We start from the raw sequence: 13,166 nt of genomic DNA on the forward strand, positions 1-13,166 counted from the left end.
GTCTCATGATATCACAAGTCCCGCTCCACAGTGGTCCCTTTGGCCACTGGCCATTCTCACCCTGGAGAGCTCCATATAATTCTGTAATGCATTCTGCCAGCCTGTGTACCTGCCTGCCTGACACACTGTGTTCTCTGTGTCTATCTGAATTCAGGTAATGGAGATCACAAGGACCAGGGGCTCAGGGGTGGCCAGGATGGTATCCTGGTGATGGTAAGATATATATGTGAATTTTAAAACATCTTATTAAGTTATAACAAGTTTTACTATTCATCATGCCAACTTTACTGAAAAGTCACATGTGTATATAATTCTGTTGAACTGAGATATGTTTTAGTGTTTTCAGTGGTTTTTTTCCTCCCCCAGTAGTTTTCTTTTCCACTTTGGGAAGAATATGCTAAATATGAAAAACAATAAATATTGTATGTACTTCTGTTAATAAAAAGGTGATTTGGAATTTCCCAACATTCTTGATTATAATTGAAACAAGATGTTTTTTATGTAAAAGACAGCTCTTCCAAATTGTGCTCATTACAAATCTAAGTATACAAGACAATTCTGAGTACCAGTGTCTTGCTTAATTTGGACAAAAGAGTTTCGTTGGAAATGATCCAAGTGGATGTCTTAACACATAGTATTTGGCCAAATATCATCTAGCGCAAAGATGCTCTGACCTGAAGACCTGTAAACAAAAAAAAATTAACAAATACTTATCTTTATAATCTCTTGGCCTTTGGAGAAAATATGTTGTGAAATCTTATCAATATTATGCTATTATAATTTCAGACAAAAGGCATACTTAAGATTGTTTGAGCTACCAAACCAGAACATGGGACAGTGCAACAAAATTCCATGTCTTTTTTTCATGCATAAAAAACATTCAAATTGAGTTAACCCATTAACAAAGCAACAATGTTCCTAGTAGTGTAACAGATGGCCCCACACCTGAGCACAACTGATGCCATATTAGAGATACCGTTCTGACCTTAAAAGCATGTAGGCCGAAACACCTGCGAGGGAGGAAACAAAGACCTAATCCATCAAGACTTGGTCCATAGTTCCAGGACCCTGGAAAGTCTCTAAATGCAAAAACCTTGCTTGTTTACTTCTGTAGCTCTGCTTCTTGCTAACTTCTTGCTAACTAAAGGTGTCAATCAGGATGTGGTTTCGAACATAAAAGCCAAAAACTGAGGATCAGGGCTTCATGACTTGGGCAAGTTCTTCAAGCAACCTTTGACCAACAATAAGAGTGGGAAAAGAGGAGGGGAGAGGAGGGCATGGTGGAGCAAGAAGATTGAGTCAGGGGAAGACTAGAGAGCAGGATGAGAGATACCTTAATAGAGGGAGACATTATAGGTTTGAGGAGAGATCTGGCACTAGTGATATTTCCAGACATCTACAAGGATGACACCAACTGGCCATCTAACCAATAGTTGAGAGGCTACCTTAAATGCCCTTCTCCGATAACATGATTGATGACTACCTTGTATGCCATCCTAGAGCCTTCATCCAGAGACTGATGGAAGCAGAGGCAGACACCCACAGCTAAACACTGAACTGAACTCGTGGAAACCTGTTGCAGAGAGGGAAGAGTGATGAGCAAAGGGGTCAAGACTGGGCTGGTAAAACCAACAGAGGCAGCTGACCTGAGCAAGGGGGAGCTCATGGACTCCAGGCTCATAGCTGAGAGACCAGCATGGGACTGATCCAGAACCCCTGAATGTGGCTTTTAATGAGGAGACCTCGGCATTCTTTGGGGCCTCAGACAATAGATCAGTATTTATCCTTGGCTTCCAAATGGACTTTGGGAGCCCATTCCACATGAAGAGATGCTCTCTCAGCCTGGGCACATGGGGGAGTGCCTAGGCCCTGCCTCGGATGATATGACAGACTTTGGAGATCCCCTATGAAGGGCCTCACCATCCCTGGAGAGTGGAGTGGATATTGTGGGGAGGGATAGAGGGTGAGGGACGAGGGAGGAGGGGAGGGAGAGGGAGCTGAGATTGACATGTGAAGCAAGCTTATTTCTAATTTTATTTAAAATTGTGGGGGGAAAGGAGTATATATTTCTCTGGTTGATTTAACTCATAACACTAGACACTAGAGGTTAACAAATCCAGTCCCAGGAATGGGTACCTCTTTTTGAGTTTCTGGGTCTCATAGTCCTCCAAATATCACATATTATCACTAATACTCTTAGTTAACTTCCAAAACCTGATGGTAAAACTCTATTGCTAAAGACACCACATACTTAAATCACAGAACACAGAGAAATCAATGTGGTGCTCACCTGAAAGCTTCATCTCTACTGGCCAGTTTCATACTGCTGGAAGGTGCTATGCACACTACCAAAAGAGAAAGGTAGTCATCAATATCACCCAGCTGTGGGTCCTGGAAGCTAAAATAACAACCAGCCTGACAAAATATACCCACTGGTGCAATAGTGGCATTAATGATATGGGAATAACTAATCACTTTCTGATTGGTTCTAAGGCCAGTTCCATGAGATGAAACCCATACCTGATACTATTAATGAGGACAAGAACCTGTGGATAGATAGGTTATGTACCATAAGAGAGGAAGAGGGAATAAATGGTATTTTCTTTACTTGTGTGATAGGGTAGTTGCACATATGAACTCACAGGAATTATAGCTGCATTCACAGGCTCTGCTCAGGCTCAATCCAGACACAATCTCAGCATATAGGGGGAAAGTGGGCAGAAATGCTAGCACAAGCTGAGAAACTATCAGCATTTGACAGCTTTTGGGAGTGGAAGAGTCTGTGTCATTAATGTGTGACTGCTGATAGATCAGCCATATTCCAGAGCAAGTCCCACCCCATAAGAGCACCACAAAATGAACTCCATGGGCTTCTTCAAAAAGAAGACGAAAACTGGAAGTTAGGTGGATAGGAAAGTGAAGGGTAGAGAGGGTGGATCTGGGAGTAATTGGGGGAGGAGATTGAATCTGATCAAAATTCAATGTATAAAAATCTCAAAAATTAATAAAATATTGTTTTTAAAAGATATGGTGTAATTAATGAAAGTGCTGAGTCACAAGCAAGAGATGGCCTTCCATAGAAGGAATTTTAAAACTATTAAGCTGAGGTGTTCACTGGTACATCATCCATGAAGCCATACCTAGAGAAGTAACTCAGTGAACAGAACTTCAGGGCATGCCTAAATATCTGCATTGACTAGAGGACACTAAGTTTTGTAAGATAGTCAGTTGTATAAAGAACAGCAGTTAGGCTTGGTGGCTCATACACTGCTTGAAAGGAGCATCCATGTCCTCTCCAAATGAGACACTTAGCAATTTGTTAGCAGCCTAGGACCCCCACCTGCATCAAGTTGTTCATACACCCTCTTCTGAACAATAGTCTGTTCCCCTTCATGACCATCAAACATAAATTTTGATCAAATGTATTTCATGGTGTGTATGCATCTGATTTATAATCAGAATAGTAAATTCATTTAGTTGATACCCAAATGAACAAAAACAATTTAAGGAAGGAAAACCATAGCCTATTATCACCATTGTGAATAGAATGTAAATTGTCTCCACAGGTTTCTATGTTGAATACTTGGTATGCAGATGTGGCACTGTTTCTGGAAGAGGTGGAAACTGCTGGAAATAACTGGAGAAGGAGATCACTGAGGACATGCTTGTCCCTCAACTTGCTGTCTATCTTGAACTAAACAGCCTTGACACACACTCCCACTGCCGCATGTTCTCCTCTGTGTGGGCTGGAGTCAGCAGAGCCAAGGCTGATCTCTAAAGCTATTACTTATGCAATTTAGTATACTCACTAAATAAAAACAAAAAACACAATCACTGATTATCACATTATACCACATCCAGTAAAGTATTTTTAAAAAATCAAATCTATCTTGTAGTTTACAAAAAACAAAAACAAAAAAAAACAGCAGATCAATATGGCCATTTCGGTATTTGCAGGAAGGGTATTTAACAATGATAAACACAGAACATCTGTAACTGGGTACAGAATGGTACCTTTAAAGCAAATATTTGAACCTACAAACAAGACTACACCCACGTTAAAGGAAAAGGAGTATGAAAATTCACAAAGTTGAAATGGAGCAAAAATACAAAGGAAATGCTTGGTGTGGTTGCCTTTGTGCATCTAGGCTCCAGGATCACCGAGCTAGATTCGAACTGAGATCATGTCTCTTGTGATTGTAACCTGGGAGATGAGTTTTCCATTTCATCTGTCATGTGAAGACAGCAGTATCTACCCAATAATGTTGTTTGTGAGCTAAAGAAGGTAATGATAAAACCAACTAAAAATTGTGTCAGCATACAATGAGCATTCAACAGATATCAGTTAGCAAGGTTTTAGAGTATTACTTCTCCATCCTTGACTGAAAACAATGTTTTTCTTTAAGCACTGTGTCTTCCTTTACATCACCAACTGTCTTCCAATTCTCTTCATTTTCCCTCCATTAATAAAATAATTTGAATCCCGTTTTTTAGTCCCTGGACACATACGAGCACCCACCTACTAACTTCTTGGTAGCCGAATGCAGCCACCAGAACAACCCTCCAAGTATCCTGCCATGCTGGCACACACTCCTTAGTGACATCTCATCCGGGTTCCACTAAGGCTTGCCTACCAGCTGCCTCACTTTCGCCCAGTGTCTAAGCTTCAGTATTCCATCCTGACTACTGGCAACTTCCCGCTAATCTCCCATTCAGTTCCCTCTCCTCTACTTCAGTGACCTCCTTCTATTCTGCCAACACCATCCCTTTCTTCTTTAAATGTTACCAGTTCTGAACCTTTTGCAATCGGGTATCTAATAACACTATCCTCTTTATCACCTATACTACAGCCAGGCTTGAAGTAGAAACTCATCACCCCACCTGTTCTTCTCTTTGTTCTCCTACATGTCCCCTCACTTGTCCCCAAGCTCAGGTAACTGAGGGTTCTTTCCTCTTGTCATTGCTGAGACCCCATTCTTCCCAGGATATGTGCATACTAGAGAGATTGATGGATAGCTTCACCAATCCCCATCCCCCAAATAAATCAAGGACTTCCTCCCAATGTTCTCTCTCTCTCTCTCTCTCTCTCTCTCTCTCTCTCTCTCTCTCTCTCTCTCTCTCTCTCTCTCTCTCTCTCGTGTGTGTGTGTGTGTGTGTGTGTGTGTGTGTGTGTGTGTGTGTGTGTTCAGTTAGGAACAGGACATAGGATCAGATGAAAATGTTGTACATAGAAATTCATAGACTGTCAGGTGGTGGTGGCATACGCCTTTAATTCCAGCACTCGGGAGGCAGAGGCAGGCGGATCTCTGTGAGTTCGAAGCCAGGCTGGACCGACAGCCTCCAAAACAATACAGAGAAACCCTGTCTCATAAAACCAAAAGAAAAAGAAAAAAAGAAAGAAATTCATAGACTGTTTGCTATATTTTTCGTTGTGATCCTAGCCTTTAACGGCTGAGCCATCTCTAAGGCTAAGCACTGAGCTGAACTCAAGAAAGCCAGTAACAGAGAGGGAGGACTGATGACCAAAGGGATTAAGAGTGGGCTGGCTTAACCCCCAGAAACAGCTGACCTGACAAGGGTTAACTCTTGAATCCCAGGCTGATGCCTGGGAATCCAGCATGGGACTGATCAAGACCCCATGAATGGGGCTGTCAGTGAGGAGGCCTAGGTAATCTATTGAGCCTTGGGCAGTATATCAGTATTCATTCCTAGTATACACATGGACTTTGGACTCCCATCCAACAATGTGAGACACACTCTCACCCTGAACTCTTGGGGGAGGATCTAGGCCTTGCCCTGGATGAAATGACAGACTATGGACACTCCCAAGGAGGACCTCACCCTCCCTGGGGAAATGAGGGGAGATTGGGGAGGTTGGGGGAGGGCACGGGAGGAGGGGAGGGAAACAGAGAGGGACCTGGAACTGACTTGTGAAGCAACCTTGTTTCTAATCTAAATTTAAAAATAAAAAAATTTTAAAAAAGAAAGAAATTCATAGACTGTGCCTCACTTACCAAACACCACAACTCCACAGCTCAGCTGCACCGTGCTGTGACTGTCACGGGTCCTGATGGTGGTCACATGAATGGCCAGGTGTTACAGGTATCATCTGTTGTCCAGGATCTCCAAAAAGGATTGTACTGCATATCACTAACTCATGAGGAAACCAAAACTGAAAGCATAACTTCTACTGACCACATATAGCTTTTGCATCACAGTAGGGAAATTTCTCGAATCACTTGAGTCAGGGACTATTGGTCGTGCATTATTTACTCCCTGTGCTATCGAAATTTCTCGGTAATCATATTCAGTGTGTGTGCTGGACACCAGAAAATGAGGGATGAGGAGGGAGCATCATGTGGGAAAGATTCACTATTGGAAACTGAAGAATCACTACAGAAAAACACTTCAGGACTCAGCGCTTAGGACCCTTTATACGTCTTCCAGTTCTTAATATGTGTCATGACTGGACTTATTTGTTTTCATTGTTGGGCCCAAAGAGTTCTCCTTTGTCATAGCTTCACATGTTTTCATTCTATACTGTTTTTACTTATGCTTATGAATATGAATGTCTGCCTGCATGTATGTATTGCATGTATGCAATGCCCTCAGGAACCAGAAGGGGACATAACATCCCCCCCTGGTACTTGAGTTATAGGTGGTTGTGCACCACCATTCCAGAGCTGGGAACTGAACCAGAGACCTCTGCAAGAACAAGTGCTCTTAATCACTCATCCATCTCTCTGGCCCCTTCGTGTTGTCATTGTAGATGCCTATAATGTAACAAGGTCCTCAGACACCCCTGTCTCCACCCCACCATCCTGGTCACAGGCACCTGCAGTGGCTCCTCTGTCCAGAGATCCATGTCCCATCTCAACCTGGAACGACAAAACACAAACATGAAGGTGACTTTAAGGTGACTTAAAAAGCGACTACCCTTCCACAGTCTTCAAGCCTCACCAGGCTGCTGGCTGGGGAAGCTGTGAAATTCTAATAGTCTTCAAATCTCTAAGGCCAGAATCAATGTAAGAAGAGCTCAGAGTGCACTGCCGAGCAAGCTTCCCAAAGCACGTAAAGATCCCTCTGGACATTTTGGACCTCATATGCCATCACTCAGCAACAGGAACATTGTAGCCTAACCTAAATGCCTCTTAAAATCATCGTGATATTTTTAAAAATTCCCTGAGCATCTTCAAAATAATTAAAATTTAAAAGCTGTCTATTATGGGCAGTGATGGCACATACTCCCAGCACTTGGGAGGCAGAGACAATCAGATCTCTGTGAGTTTAAGGCCAGCCTGATCTACAAAGCAAGTTCAAGGACAGCCAGGGACACACAAAGAAATCCTAGCTCAGAATTCCCCCACCCCAAAAAAAAGAAGGAAGGAAGGAAGGAAGGGAAGGAAGGGAAGGAAGGGAAGGGAGGGAGGGAGGGAGGGAGGGAGGAAGGAAGGAAGGAAGGAAGGAAGGAAGGAAGGAAGGAAGGAAGGAAGGAAGGAGAAAAAAAGAAAACCCATTATATCCAGGGATGACATGTTTCCAGAATTCAGGATGGAGGCAAAACTGAGGCAGGAAGGAGGACCATAGGCAGTGTGTGTGATCCAGATGCTTGTAGAGGCAGAGGCATGGGTAGGTGCATCCCTGCACCCTCCATGCTTTTCCCTGGATCCCTGGGATGCATCTCCAGTCTGATGGTTGCTGGACTATTCCCTCTTTACTCTCAAGACTTGGCCTGGGTAAAGTTAATAATACCAAAGAACTCCCACAGGGTAGTTCAGTTCAGTTTGCCTGACCTCCTCATACACCCAATATGTGTTCTAATGTTGTAATAAGCACAATTGTGTCGTGGTATAATGATGTTTCTCTCTACATGGATTCAGGCTTTTATTTTGAAAATAATGGCAAAGACCACAACTCACACATCTTTGCATCCTTTGAGTTTGGTAAAGCCTGGCACATGATAGGTGTTGAATGGGTGATTACTGACCAGGCAGAAGAGCAGCTTAGCAGATGGGGCACTTGGCAAGACATGAATGGAAGAATTCATTGTACGAACACAGGAATAAATAACTTCTTTACTGTAGTGAAAATATAGGTTCAGTTATACAATATATCCTATGTGTGATGTTTGATGGCTAGTAACTAGCTAAGACCCAAAGAGAATTTAGTCACAATGAATTATCAACTCTTTACACCCTAGTGCGAACAAAAATCTTTAAAGGTGGGAGAAGAGTGCCATCTACTGAGCAAACAGAGCATAATGGAGCAGGGAAAGCAGAGCCTTCTCAAATGATTAGGATCTGGCCACAGGATCTTATACTTCTTCTTTTGGGGGGGGTTACTTATACTTTTTTTGTGTGTGTGTGTGTGTGTGTGTGTGTGTGTGTGTGTGTGTAAGAGATATGTAGAGATCTCACGTACCTGCAGCACTGACCATGATGGTTTGGGCCTGGTCGCAGGTACATGGGGGGAGGCAGAGATAAAGGTCAAAGAAGGAGGGGTCAGGCTCTCTTGGGGTTGTAGTTGGTCGAGTTCGGAGACCAGCAGAGTGCTGACCTCAGTTCTCGGCTTCTCGTGTAAGTGACTTCTCTCTCTAATAAAGTATCATACAACTTCCTTTCCCAGTATACTTGGTGTGACTAGATATTCCTTGATATATATATATATATGGAGTGGTAGCACACTCCTTTAATCCCAGAACTCAGGAGGCAGAAGCAGATGATTTCTGAATTCCAGGCCAGCATGGTCCACAAAGAGAGTTCCAATACAACCAAGACAATAATAACAGTAATAATAATAATAGAAAAACATTTATGAAAACTCAATAAACATTTCATACTCACTAGTAAATACATCATGCTTTTTTCATATTTCACTTAAAATTTGTAGCATTTTCTAAATATATTTAAAATAATTTAAATAAAAACCCTGGATAAAACAACTTCAAAGTTTAGACTGCTAATCGCTAAAAACAAACTGTCCCTTGCTTTATTAGTAATTTGGGGGCTAAAAAAAGTTTTGTGACAAAGCAAAGTCCAGACTGTTGTCATTATTTAGGGGAAACGGCTGTAGGCAGCAATCTAATGTAAAGCTGCTGCCTCTCACAAGAGGGCAACCCCAGAAACACATTGAGAGCAACAAAACAGAATCATCAATCTGCCTGGTGCGCTCATAAAGTCTAGACAGAAAAAGAGTGCCATCTTCTTCCTACAGGATAGCCGGTGCCCAGAGAACTGCAGATGACACTTTCCCAAGATCCTCCATCGTTCTTAGGAAACTTTGCATTCAGAGAGCTGGCTCTGTGATAGCCTTGTCAAGTCCCCTTGAAGTCCAAACATGAGGAAAAATAGCAGTCATTGACATGGTGCATTATCAATCAAACGGTTATTTGAAGTTGATTTGTTGGGGTACTTTTCTTTGTAAGTATTGTAATTTGTTGTGAAACAGAGTCTCACTATGAGCTCATGGCTTGGCTGGAACTCAGGGAGATCTACCTGCCTCTGCCTCCCAAGTGCTAGGATTAAAGACATGTGTCACCACACCTAATCCATAATTATTATGATTTTAATTGAAATATCATAAACATTGTATTAATGGAGTAGAGTATAATGTTCTGGTACATGTATATAGTACAGGATGATTAAACAAAGTTCAACTCACTTTAAATTTGTATTATTTTGGAGATTACTCTTAGTTATTTTGAAATCTGCATTTTTATTGACCACAGTCAGTGCTGTACAATAATAATATCCAAACTCACTTTTTTTCTAACTGGTACTGAAATTTGACTGGCAATTGCTCCTTTCCTTGGTTACCCCAGACTCAGGTCGTTACACTCTTTACCAATTCTGGTTTTGCTTTTGTTTTGTTTGTTGTAGATTCTGCGTGCAATGAGGTCATGCTGTGATATCTGTTTTAATAAGCAGAAAGGCTCAAAGCACTGAAGTTCACCCAAACTCACACATCTAATGAACCATTAAAATTCTAAGGCTGCTCTCTTTCATCTAAACTGCATTTTTCTCCACATTCCCAGGCTGACTTGTAAAGGAGAAAAAGCAGAAAATGTAGACAAGAGAAATACAGTTTGGGCAGTCCCAAAGGGAGAGAGCTCTGGTTCTCAGGGTGAGGACTTGATGGTGAAGGAAACCTTACCAAATGAACTGCGATCTCTGGAAAGCAGGTTCTCAAAGAATGTGCAGTGATGCCAATCCACCAGTGACCATGGGAAAGGATGTCACCAGGTGGATTGGGAGATGCTGTATCCTATCCTCTCTTAGACACCACTCTACATCCATATGTAAGAAAGCTTTATCCAAGGCCACACCTTGAATCTTCTTCTGACATATTTAACATCCTAGTGAATGCCAGTTAGAAAACGCTGGATGGAAGACACACTGGAGGACTTGGAGGCAGGGAATGCCGTGGGTGGATTTGTATTGCCCATACAGATTTCTTTAGGGTGACATGTTGGAGTGAGAATGAGTGACTTTGGAGGAAAGCCAAGGCCTACCACAGGGGTACTTGGAAGGATAGTAACCGAGAAATATGGACAGATTAAAAAAAAAAGCTAGGAAGTAAATCAAATAAAACTCAGGGATGGATCACACCTGGGAAAGAAAGAAATATTGACCCAGAAAACATTCTAGTTTGGATGACTTCTGAATAATGTTCTACTACATGAGGAAGAAATGTTGGATTAGCTTTTTAACTCCTGTAATTTCCAAAGTCACTTACCACACACACACACACACACACACACACACACACACACACACACACACACACAGGCCCAGTGGAGATGTCTATGGAGCTAGAGTTTGGCAGAGCGCACAATCATATCCTTCTATGGGGGTATCATGCATCAGAAAGGCAACTGGCTCAGAATCCAGATGATATCACATACCATCTATGGGGAAAATTCTAAGAAAAAGAACCTACAGAGATGAATGAGTTTTTCCATACACATCAAAAGTGTCTATATGACTTGGGGAAACACAGATATCTAACTTTAAAAAAATCTTTATTTTTTCCACTTTACAGTCTACAGCAAAGGACTGGCAAATTGTAGATCTCAGGCCAAATCTAGCCCTACACCCTGTTTTCATAAATACAGACCAGCTGGCATGCAGCCCTGCTTGCTTACTACATTGTGGGCACAGTGGGGCATGAACTCATTAGGAAAGAGACTGAATAGCCTGCCAGAATTTCATATTTACTACCTGACCTTTTACATAAAAATTTTGTCAAATTTACGCTTAGCATTTAGGGAAGGAGGAAGAAGGAAAGGAAGGAAGGAAGGAAAGAAGGAAGGAAGGAAGGAAGGAAGGAAGGAAGGAAGGAAGGAAGGAAGGAAAACAGAGGGGGGTAGCTATTTCCTCAGGCTATACCAGCTGATGACTGTAAAGGAATCACAGCAAAGAAGCCCCAGGGGTATGTTTGATTCCCTCTCCTACTCCATTTACAGATGCTTGGCTTCTAACACAAACCTCTTGTTTGGCCACAGCCTTCCTTGTTGGAATGACACCTTTTAATCCCCTTCAACTACTCTTAACATAGCCATCTGTACCCCAGCATCCCACTTCCTAAAGTGAGCTGGTCTGGCTAGCTACCACCATTACATTTCATAGAACACTTCTTGATTAAGAATATATCCAGCAGGAGCAGCGTCAAGAGAACCATGAGCCTCAGACCCGGGAGCAGCTTCAGAGGTAGCCCTGAGTTTCAGGCCCAGAACAGCAGCCTCAGAGGGACTTTCAAGCTTCAAGCCCCAAGCAGTCAGTGAGAGGCCCGAATCCCAGCCCAGAAGCAGCATCAGGGTAAGGCCAAGCTTCATGCCCAGAGCAGTGTCAAAGGAAACACAAGCCTCAGACCTGGAAGTAGTGTCAGAGGGAGGTTCCAGCCTCAGGCCCAGGAGCGAGGAGTGGTCACCGGTTGAGATGACAGCAGCAGTTTCTAGCAGTAGCTTCCATAGACTATCTCAAGAAGTTCCTCTGGGAAAGAGCAACTGTGTCCCAGCCAGCATCCACTGCCATTTCTCAGCTGGAGATAACCTGCTGCTACAGTGGCCACTGGACCCTCAGCCCCACCTACACCTCTGACAGGAGGTCACCTCAAGGACTGACCACCTGAGCTTTGGACCCACTTCTACCAGGAGGAGCATTCACCGGAAGCAATGCTCTACTTGTGCCTGAAGGAGCAGTCAATGGAGCCACAGCCCCCAACTATGCCAATTGGAGAAAAAGAGACCCCCTGAAGCACAAGCTCCAACTATATTGATTAGAGGAAGAGAGGCTTAGGCAACAAGGTAAGAACACACTCAACAATATAAAGAGCAAGATGGTACCTTTAGAAACTAGTGGTATTACAACATCAAGACCTGAACATCCCAACACAGATGAAGAAGAAAACCACCTAAAAAATAAGTTTATAAGATGATTAATGCCCTTTAAGAAAGAAATTAAAAATTCCTTTAAAGAAATTGAAGAAAAGACAAACAAAAAAATTGGAAGATATTGATAAATCACTTAAAGAAAACTAAGAAAAAGCAATCAAACAAGTGAAGGAAACAATTCAAGACAAGAAATCTGAAAAAGAGGCAATAAAGAAAACACAAGCAGAGACAATTCTGGAAATGGAAAGTCTGGGTAAACAATCAGGAACCACAAATGCAAGCATAAACATCAGAACACAAGAGATGAAATAGAAAATTTCAGGCATTGAAGATACAATAAAGGAAGTATATTCATCAATCAAAGAAATTTTAAATCCAACAAGTCCTTAACACAAAACATGCAGGAAATATGGGACACCAAGAAAAGACCAAACCTAATAATAGGGATCGAAGAAGTCCAACTCAAAGGCACAAAAAATATATTCAACAAAATCATAAAGAAAAACTTTCCCAATCCAAAGGAGGACATGCCTATGAAAATACAAGAGGCTTATAGAATACCAAATAGACTGGACCCAAAAAAAAAAAGTGCCTTCACCACATAACAATCAAAACAACAAATATACAGAATAAAGAAAGAATTTTAAGACATACAAAGGAGAAAGCCCAGGTAACATATGAAGGTATACCTATCAGAATTACACCTGACTTCTCAATGAAAACAGTGAAAGCCTGGTCAGACATTATGCAGACACTAAGGAACCACGAATGCCAA

This window comes from Mesocricetus auratus, unplaced genomic scaffold, assembly GCF_017639785.1.
Source record: "Mesocricetus auratus isolate SY011 unplaced genomic scaffold, BCM_Maur_2.0 Super-Scaffold_6730, whole genome shotgun sequence".
NCBI classification, from domain to species: Eukaryota; Metazoa; Chordata; class Mammalia; order Rodentia; family Cricetidae; genus Mesocricetus; species Mesocricetus auratus.